This window comes from Brassica napus, chromosome C6, assembly GCF_020379485.1.
Source record: "Brassica napus cultivar Da-Ae chromosome C6, Da-Ae, whole genome shotgun sequence".
NCBI classification, from domain to species: domain Eukaryota; kingdom Viridiplantae; phylum Streptophyta; class Magnoliopsida; order Brassicales; family Brassicaceae; genus Brassica; species Brassica napus.
The window spans coordinates 22,716,739-22,726,942 of record NC_063449.1 but is presented as its reverse complement, the minus strand read 5'-3'; the positions used below and the strand labels follow the sequence as shown (position 1 = coordinate 22,726,942).

At 36.2% G+C, this 10,204-nt stretch overlaps 1 pseudogene; it reads right to left on the bottom strand.

Moving 5' to 3' along the window:
- Window positions 1–6,086: 6,086 nt before the first annotated feature.
- On the bottom strand, window positions 6,087–9,848 carry LOC106403995 (annotated as a pseudogene).
- Window positions 9,849–10,204: the final 356 nt, after the last annotated feature.

Below are 10,204 nucleotides of genomic sequence, written 5' to 3'. Positions count from 1 at the left end.
GATGCTTCACTCTACGGGTCAAAAACTCCACGCCGGTGTACGTTTGGATATGGTAAATATTTTAATTAATTCTTATTTTTTAAATATATTCTAACTTTCTTAAATGTTTTATAGGCCAAAGAGACATGAGTTCCTAGGTCCCACAAGAACAAGCGTGGGCATTTTGTAGATCCTAGGTTTAAGAAAATCTACAACGAGATGGTTGCTCGGATTGAAGACCGCCAAACCAAGCTGACCCAGCAGTCCTCTGATGGAATACCGGTCACATTATCCACACCTGAAGTGGATCAGATTTACGAGCATGTAAAAAATTTTAAATTTTTTTATTATTATTATTCATTTAATCTAATTTTTATCACTAACATTAATTTTTTTAAGGTTGTCCATAAGAAAAAAAGACGTACGTTGGGGATTGGTTCCGTCAACGATGTCCCAAGAGCGACATTGTCTTATGGTCAGAGACAGGCTGATGAAGTCACTCAGCTGCGTTCCGAGTTGAACTCAACGCGGTCTGCGTTCACAGCTCGTATGGGTTCAGTCGAGAGCTTTCTGGACGTTCTAGCGGCTGGAAATCCTCAATTGGAGACCATGTTGGCGGAGATGCGGAGACAAAATCCCGTTCCAGAGCCACCCTGCACACAGGAGGATGAGGAAGAAGTAGAGAGGACGAGTCAAGACCACTTCCGGGAGATGCAGAACAACAACCCTTAGTTTTTTTTCTTTTTATCGTATTATAAATTTGAAACTTAAATATTTATAAAATATTTTCGTATTGATTTATTATTTAAATTTTTAATAATTTTGAAATAAATTTAAAATATATTTGATTATTTTGTTTTGTAAAAAATAATGAATCAATGCAAATTCGTAGCTAAATTTCGTCTAATTAACGAGGAAATTGAAAAATTGTTTGCGAGGAATTTACTACGAAAGGCACGCGGATTCGTCGTAAAGATTACATGTAAATAACGGCAAAATCAAGTGTCTACTTTACGAGGAAAATTTTTACGTGTACTTTACGAGGAAAATGTTTACTTGGCTTTTACGAGGAAATAGTTTACGTGACTTTTATGACGAAATTATTGACACTACTTTACGACGAAACCTTTCCTCATAACTTTACGATGAATTAGCGAGGAAATATACGTTACGACGAACGTTTAACGAGGAAATGGCTTTCGTAGTTATTTCGTCGTAAACTCTATTTTACGACGAAATAACCACGAAAACCGTCATTGTTATACATGCGTTTTCTTCTAGTGTACAAAGTTGGACAAGTACAAAAATAAAAATTTAACAAAGTTTGACCTATTTATTCTATTTATTAAAACACGAACCTAAAGTTATTCGAGATTTAATGCAGTTGGACAATTACAAAAGTTTAACAAACCAGTTTCACGACACAATAGCAGCACAAACATAAGTTTTAAGAGTATTCAACATTCACATACCACAAACATACTAATAAGTTTCAGCAACATTAATACATAATATAAAACTTTACAAAGGCCTCCAGCCCCGTGCCTCCGAACATAAGGGTCACTGTTATTGAGCGATTGCCTGAACTCTTCAACCTCCTCCAAATGCGGATTGAACCTGAAGTCAGATAGTCCACCATTTGTCTTAAGCCATAGTTCAAGATGACCAAAAATACATGTATGAATGGCTTTAGGAAACGTTTTACTCAACTAACACATTTAAAACTAAACACATAATATAATACACTTACTCATACAAGACCAGACCCTCCACATCTTAAGGACCACAATCACATGTACACGATCCCTCATACTTTCAAACCCATCCTGGAAGGCATAAGCATGACCGGCAGTTGCCACACATTTTATCTGACTCTCACTATTATGAATAAAAAAATGATGTGTCAATTACGCTAATGTAAAAATTTCGCTCTCATCATATGTTTATTTGTACTTACATGTTGTCCCTAATGTAAGACACCATCTTTGGCATTGCAGAGTCATCAAAATGGGTTTCCGTGTCGAAGACCACTCCCATTATATCTACCACATGAGTGTTTTCGCTTCTGTTTACATCTACATATCTGAAATATATATTAGTGATTAGCCTTCATACATATGAGATAGTTTCTGTTCATGTTGCTGATGTGAGGGATGTCAAGGATATTCTTGAATTCCATGTAATGCCGATTGTTCAGAGGATCGATGATCCGGACTAGTGTATATGGAGAGTTTGTTGCCTTGAAACCTAGTAAGGCACGGCCAACTTCTACCCGAAATATTTCTACCCATTTTCCCTCTTGTTTCTCTAGGCCTTTAAATCTCTCTGCAGTTAATTCATTAACAGTCATCTCCATCTTGGCTTCCTGCATAAATAAAGTTTAAGTCTCATATTATTAGATATTTGAGAGATTATGTTTTTGCACTTACATCTTCATCCGCTAGGATATAAACTCAGTTGGGTCTTCCACTGGTAACATAGAAATAAAACGAGTGGGTCGTGAGTATTTTTCACTCTGAAACGCCAACACGTGAGACTCTCGTTATATACAACTTCACCAAACGTATTGTAGTGTGCCATATTTGTGAGACGATGAGTAGTTTCTTTGCTTTTCTTTTTGGTGATTTTTGCTGATGGAGATGGGAGAGAAGGAGGGGTTTGAAGAAAGAGACGATTTAGTGGGATTTAAAATTTAATGCCATTACAGAAGAGAGATAGTCAGAGGTAATGATGATTATCTCAAGAGAGGCGACTGTTGCATTTTCTACTCGTGTCTCTCCATCAAATCACAATTAAATGGAGGAGAAGTTACTTGTTGTAGTTGGGTAAGTAGATCATTAAAGTAACCTTATAAATTCCATTTTCAGCTCTTCTCTCCGACTAATAACCATTTTTAGCAATCATCACAAAATTTCACAAAGTAAACTAAGTTATATAATCTAAATTAGTTGTTGTTTTGCTAAGTTAATCAAAATTTTACAATCAGCATCTGTTAAATTTTCACTTAGTTCGACAAGCTTATACAATTTTAATCAATTAAAGTCTTACCAACTTATAAAAAGTTATACTATTCAAATATAATGATGGATAATTATCTCTTTGCGACTGTTGAATTTACTACTTATGTCTTTCCAACGCATCCATCAAATCACACTTAAGTGGAGGAGTTACAACTTGTTGTTGGGTAAGAGGACCATTAAATTTAGGGGTTTATCACCTTCTCCAAATTAAAACACCTTATAAATACCATTTTAATTTCTTCTCTCCGACTAATAACCGTTTTATTTTATCTCTTCATTACATTTTAAGCAATCATCGTAAAATTTCACAAAGTAAACTAAGTTATATAATCTAAATTTGTTGATGTGTTTTCTAAGTTGATCAAAATTTTACAATCAACATCAGTTAAATTTCACTTAGTTCGACAAACTTATACAATTTTAATCAATTAAAGTTTTACCAACTTATAAAAAGTTATACTATTCAAATATAATGATGGATAATTATCTCTTCGCGACTATTGAAGTTACTACTTGTGTCTTTCCAAGGCGTCCATCAAATCACACTTAAATGGAGGAGTTACAACTTGTAGTTGGGTTAGATGATCATTATAAAATGTTTATCACCTTCTCCACATTAATAAAACGAATTTATCTCCATATACTTGATAAAACGAATATCTCTCCATGGCGAACTTCAACTTGGCTTATCTCCTTCCTTCCATGCTTCATAAGATTTTCTCCATGGTAGCAACAACCAGTATCCAGGACTTTGGTAGTGCAATAGTTGCTTTCCCGGGTTTAATGCAATTGGCAGAGAAGATTACTTTTACAAATTTTCAAATTTCATTTTCTTAAATGATTGGACAGATGAGGTCAATGATGGATTAGGTGCTACAATTTGGGTAATCCAGAGGCCATCTACTTGCGACGTATGTATGAATTGTTCATCCTCCATTTACTTGATGAAGGAAGGGAAAACAATTATATTGCTACAGAGAGAGGATGCTTGTTGGCCAAATATGTAGATGATATGATGAACTTAGCATTTAGCGTCGATTATAGAGGATTGGTTCACAACTATTCTGGTTTTACTCATGATTATGTTGATCGGATGTATCACATGATTACTAGTTGGGCATTCACAGGCCATTAGTGTTACGATAAACCTGAGATGTTTATGTCTCTATTGGAAAGAATAGGTCTCAATGTGTCATATGATTGTTGGTGCTCCAGAATAATAGAACCAGTGTTTGTAGTCTCCATAGATGGATCAAGAACACAATGGAAATGCGATCGTTGTTTCTGGCAATGTGCAGCTTGGATGTTCTACAATAAAATTCATATGACTGCTCGTGACTGGCCAATCAGAGATTAGTTGTGTGCTTATGAGTTATGACATGTAATTTTTATCTATTTTTACTAAGTTTATGTAATGTCTCTAGTTTTTCTCTATACATTAATCTTTTTTTTTTATTTTAACTTCAATAAATATATCAATAACAATACTTTATCCAAAAAAAACATATTGCAAATAGAGATGGGAATTTTAATCATTGTCTGCGGGCCCCACCCCGTTTGACCCGCTGCGGGGTCGGTGCGGGTCAAAAATTTCAAATCGCGGGTGCGGGTGCGGGTTGAGATTATTTTGAGCGGGGCAGGTGCGGGTCAGCCGAATTTGAGTCGCAGATACCCGCCAACCAGCAATTTTAACAAAAAAAAAATTTGAAAAAAAACAATTTTCGTAAAATATATAAAATACAATAAATATTTATATAATTTTAATTGTAAATACATTATTTTAATATTATTTTTTAAAAAATAATTATTATATAATTAAAAATAATCATTTTTAATTAAAATAATTATTATATAATTTAAAATAATCACTTTTAATTAAAATAATTATTTTTAATATAATTAATACTACCCGCGTGTTTTGGCGGAGCGGGTGCGGATATAAAAGTTTTTGTTTGCGGGTTATGCGGGTCGAGTTTTTGAATCGAAAAAATGATTCGATCCGCGGTGGGGCGGGTCAGGGCGGGTTGACCCGCAAACCCATCACTAATGCAAATGTAAAAAATACAATCAAAATTAGTTGACCTTCTGCTAAGTTTTACAGTTACATAAAAGTGCGATTTAGTTCAACTTAGATTACTTTGTAAATAATAGAATCTATATTAGTTGAAGTTTTATTAAGTGGTACAGTTACACCAAGTCTTACTAATTTTTTGGAACTTATGGAGAAAGAGATCCGAATTTTATGGGTCGAGTCTGGATGATCCGCGAAATGTCTTTGGCTGGCTTGTAATTATGCAAGTTTCTTTTGGTTTCGTGGTCTTTCGCTAATTTTTTGGATTTAAATAAAGTTTTATTTAATTAACTTTACGGATAGCAGTATTACAGATTTTTTTTCCGGACAGGAGCACCGAAACATTTGATTCGGATAATGAGTCAAATTCCCAGCCCTACTCATACGAGTTTAGACCACTTATCAATTCAATAATCTTATCTTGACAAAAATCAGAGCTTAATTCAAATCACTAAAGGGCATTCGAAGGAAGACTAATAATTAAGCAGATTATTCAGGATTTGAGTGTGGCCTAAACTTTAAGGAATTATTAATTTATTTTATATATATTTTTTATTTTATAACATTTTTTGTTTTTAAATTTAGTTATAAAAATTATTTTGATGTATTATCAAAATTATGTATTATCAAAATTAGATCCACAAAAAGACAAATTTTCAGATTTGTATTAACATTATTATATATTTTAACTGATGTAGACTAGTTTAGATCAGGTTAAACTGATTTCAATTAATTTAGAACATTTAAGTCATATAAATTAGATTTTTACAAAAGTTTCGGTTACCGAATAGCTTCAACATTTGTACTCTCTTTTGGTGATATTTTACTTATATATAAAAAAGAAATCAGAGGTTGCATTGCAAGATTAGTGCTTAAAGTTAAAACCCTTTTCTATAAGATATACGTAATCAAAATCCAAAACACAATTTCAAAATATCAATCAGAATTTAAAAATACGTGCCTAGCAGCATATATTTATGCAGAAAACGTATAAAAATTTGTTTAAGATCACTAAACTTATTTTTTGTAACACAAAAAATCACTAAACATATAATTAAAATAATATAAGATGAAGTAAATGCATCGTCTATTTTTTTCTCGAATCTTGTTGTCTTGTTCTATAAATTCACAACTGTACTTTGTTGTTCTTATAGTTGCACCCGAATGATCCTCTGCTGAAAGCTATATTGCAGCTTATGATCATGGATCATTTTACTTGTAGAGGAAGTTTGAGAAGCTTTGCAGTTTGGTGAACAGTCGAGATTCCGACAAAACACGCAATATTTCTCGCCGCGTCTGGAAAAGATGCAAGGCTAGTACAAGGGCATGAGCAACTCCCGCTATGATGAACAAACCGCCCAACTCTTGTATGGTGAGGCGCTTGGATGCATCCTCGTTTTCAGACGAGTCAGTGTTTGGACTTTTAGTAAAGGAGTCCAGTTTCCGCAACCATCTTTTCTCAATTTCTTTCAACACTCCGGATGACCTTAGCTTTGCGATTTCTCTTGACACATTAGGCGCCAAACCCGAACCTCTTTGGAACATCTGAAATAATTAAACAATAACAAAGTAAGAGGAAACCAATATCAAGGAGAAGAGGCAAATGTTGACGAGATTCGGAGAGGCACAGACAAACCCAAAGCCATTGCTATTACTCGCTGTATCTATCATGTTGAAAACACCTGGATAATGTCCAACAAAGACACTGAGATACGGTATTTCATCGACAACAAAACTGATAGTTCCATTCAACAAAGCTTGAGCATAGTCCTCAGAGGTAATCAATCTTGTGGTTGTAGATCTTAAGCTTGCATAATTGGTAAGCAACCCATCTAATTGAAAGCGAGAAACGGTCTTTGTTGATGTTAGATTTGCGCTGTAACTTGCAGTTAAAATAAGCACCACAAAAACCCAAACTATGACTAGGAATCTTGATGACATTTTTTCCAGCTTCTCCCCTGCCAAAGAATACCCCATACTTACACCAGAGTATACAGAAAAGGTGAATAACATAAAGGCCAATAGATTAATACACTTAACTGTGAGCAAACACAAGTGTAGAGAACCCGAACCAAAGCATTATTCCAAGTTGGTGTCCCCAGGAGCCCTGGAACTCATGATTAACGTCCCGTTCAACCAACCAAACAACAATGCCAGTCAAGATGAAGAAAGCTCCACTTGCTAGCCACAAGGATTTTTCAAGAGGGTCAAAGAAAGTCCACATCTCTCTCTTTTTCATTCGTTCAATGACTCCAATACCCATGTCAGTGTAAGGCAAAGTGAACTCAACATATAAAGATCTGTTGGAAGTGATGGTGATATCACCAACTGCTGCATCGTATTTGTCTCTCTGTAATGCAACAAAAAAAAGGAAACCTTTATGAGAAACACTGGCCATATGAGTGGAGAACTTATGGACCATAAAGAACATTGATATGAACCTGAGTAGATAACTCATACGCAAGACTGTCATAGTTACTTCTATTATAAGGTATGAATTCCAGCTCATAGTTAAAAGGAGAAATGCAAGTGCTGAAAAACTCTATGCAGAATCCAGAGGCATTATTAACACCCGTTTCAGGATCATAATGCACCGCCACCAGCTCTGGGAACCTGTTATTTGAGGTAACCAAGACCCTAAGCAATTTCTTCCTTTCAGTGTTCTCTGCCAACAAACGGTGACTTGGGATTCGACCAGACCCGCCAGGCCAGATGATGGTCTCAAGTTCATTGGCAGAAGAAGCCGTCACGTTTCTTCTTCCGTAGAAATGATCACAACTCCATAATCCTATTCTTCGTTCCCCTGTTCCTACCATATTAGCTCTGTTCGTTTGTAAGAGGCTGAAACTAGCGTCAGCGACCAATATTTAAGACGTGTATCTGGAAATACATTAGATGGATTTAAACGCAGCGATCATTTAACGTTGTTGATATACGTCGACTTCGGACGCCGGAATTAACGGCGTTAATAATTTTTGGAAATCTGGCGCGGCGTCTATGTTTTCAGAAATCCGGCATCGATTTCTCTCTCAACTTTTTGTTGTTTTGCCGTAATCTGTGTCTATTTCCGGTCATTTGGACGTTGACGCACAGCGTCTTACTTACGAACAGGGCTATTCACAATCTCAAACGTTCCTGAAAGAAATTTGTGGCCAGAGATTTGGATGTAGTCACCATGGCTCAGACACTTGAATCTACTCTGCCTAATTGTCTCAAGAAGATTTAATGAAACATTTTCAGATGCTCTTAGCCTTATCTTCTCTACTGCAGTTGCTAGAATGGAAGCAATATCGTGCGCCCATGCACCGATGACATTACTAGAATGTTTTGTCTCCGTCCCATCATTAGCCATCTGTTTTCTCAGTCTTGAAGTGAAACTCTCAACTTCTTCAGATAACGGAATATATGATCTGAAACCAATCACCCCTTGCATCGACCTAATCGCAAAACCATCAGTGTAATGAAAATGATTCATGGTTCTTGCAGTGAGGATCCAAGCATAGCCTTGTTCCATCATTCCCAACTTCTCCGCACACCGGAAGAGACTAGAAACAAAAACCTCAGACATATGCACCACGAAAACAGCTGTTCTTGAGGACTTGAGCTTCCTTAGCTGATTCATCATATACTCTTCTCCTAATGATGATTCGTTGGAGAAAGAAGCAATACGATGGATGTGGATTCCTTCATCTTGGAAATGATCCACCAGTATCTGCAAACCCTCTCTCCAATTATCAGCATCCTCATATACAAAGGCAATCGATTTCCAGTCGAAATCATGTATAAGTTTCGTAATCCCTTTCGCCTCTGATGTCGAATCATGTGTCAACTGAATAAAGTGATGGTATTCCTTCAAGGACAAGGAAACAGGCACGAGAGGAGATATCACCGGAACTTTAGCTTTCTCACTAACCGCCGACAAAAGCTTTGCTTCCTGTAATGATTGTGCACCAACAATGGCTTCCACTTTTTCCGTTTCAAGAAGATCCGTACCTTTTTGTTTCATTCAACAAAGTAACCAAGTCAATTTTGTGTAAATTTCCGAAAAAATTTAACAAACGTGCTAAACAAGTTTGAAACTCACCGGCAGCTAGGGCAAGTAAAGGATCTCCTTGGGAGTCCCTGGTTGAAACAGATACTCTTGTTCGATATCTGTTGTTGATGTGATAGATATCTGAAAGCGCCAAGGGTAATGAAGTTTGCAGAATCTTTCCTTCTATAGAACCCAAGTCCGCCACCAAACCGACCCTAACCTCTTCGTATACGCCATCTTCTCCATCAGCTAATACTCCAGATTTGATTGTCGAAAAGAGAAGGATAAAAATGACTATAGAGATCAGAATCTCCATTGATCGTGTATTGTTCGCTCTGGAAATGATGTCTCTAATAATGGACTAGTATGTAATGAAAATATTTAAATTAACACGATATTACATCGTCAAAGTCAATACATACTTGTTCATCGACGTTAGTATCTTCCAGTTTTATATTAAGAAAATTCTCCGAGACAAGTTGCCTAGCAAATATATTATATAAAGGGAATTGAGTGATGACGAATTAGTATATAAAGTTACTATCACGACTTGTTCATAACAAGTATCCTAACATCGACTATTATTTAGTCAGGTCTATCTGGTTCAAGACTTGCAACACACTCAACCTTCAGTAATTATGGCTTAATATCTTCCCGAAATAACTTTTAATCTCAAACTAATCTTATATTGACCGTTGACGTCTAGAAGTAAGAAGACTGAAGCTCACCGGTAAAGAAAGTGTTTGATAACTCTCTCTCTCTCTCTCTCTCTCTCTCTCTCTCTCTCTCTCTCTCTCTCTCTCTCTCTCTCTCTCTCTCTCTCTCTCTCTCTCTCTCTCTCTCTCTCTCTCTCTCTCTCTCTCTCTCTCTCTCTCTCTCTCTCTCTCTGCATAAAGAAACCGAAGGTTTAGTGATTTGTTTTGATGAATATTCCGGCCATCGCTCATGAATCGAACGTTGTCTCCATAAACGTTGGAGGCCAAATCTTCCAGACGACGAAACAAACCTAATTAACCTTAGCCGGAACCGATTCTAAACTCGCCACTGAGCCTTACTCGTTTCATAGATCGAGATTCCGGTTTGTTCTCCGTCCTTCTCTGC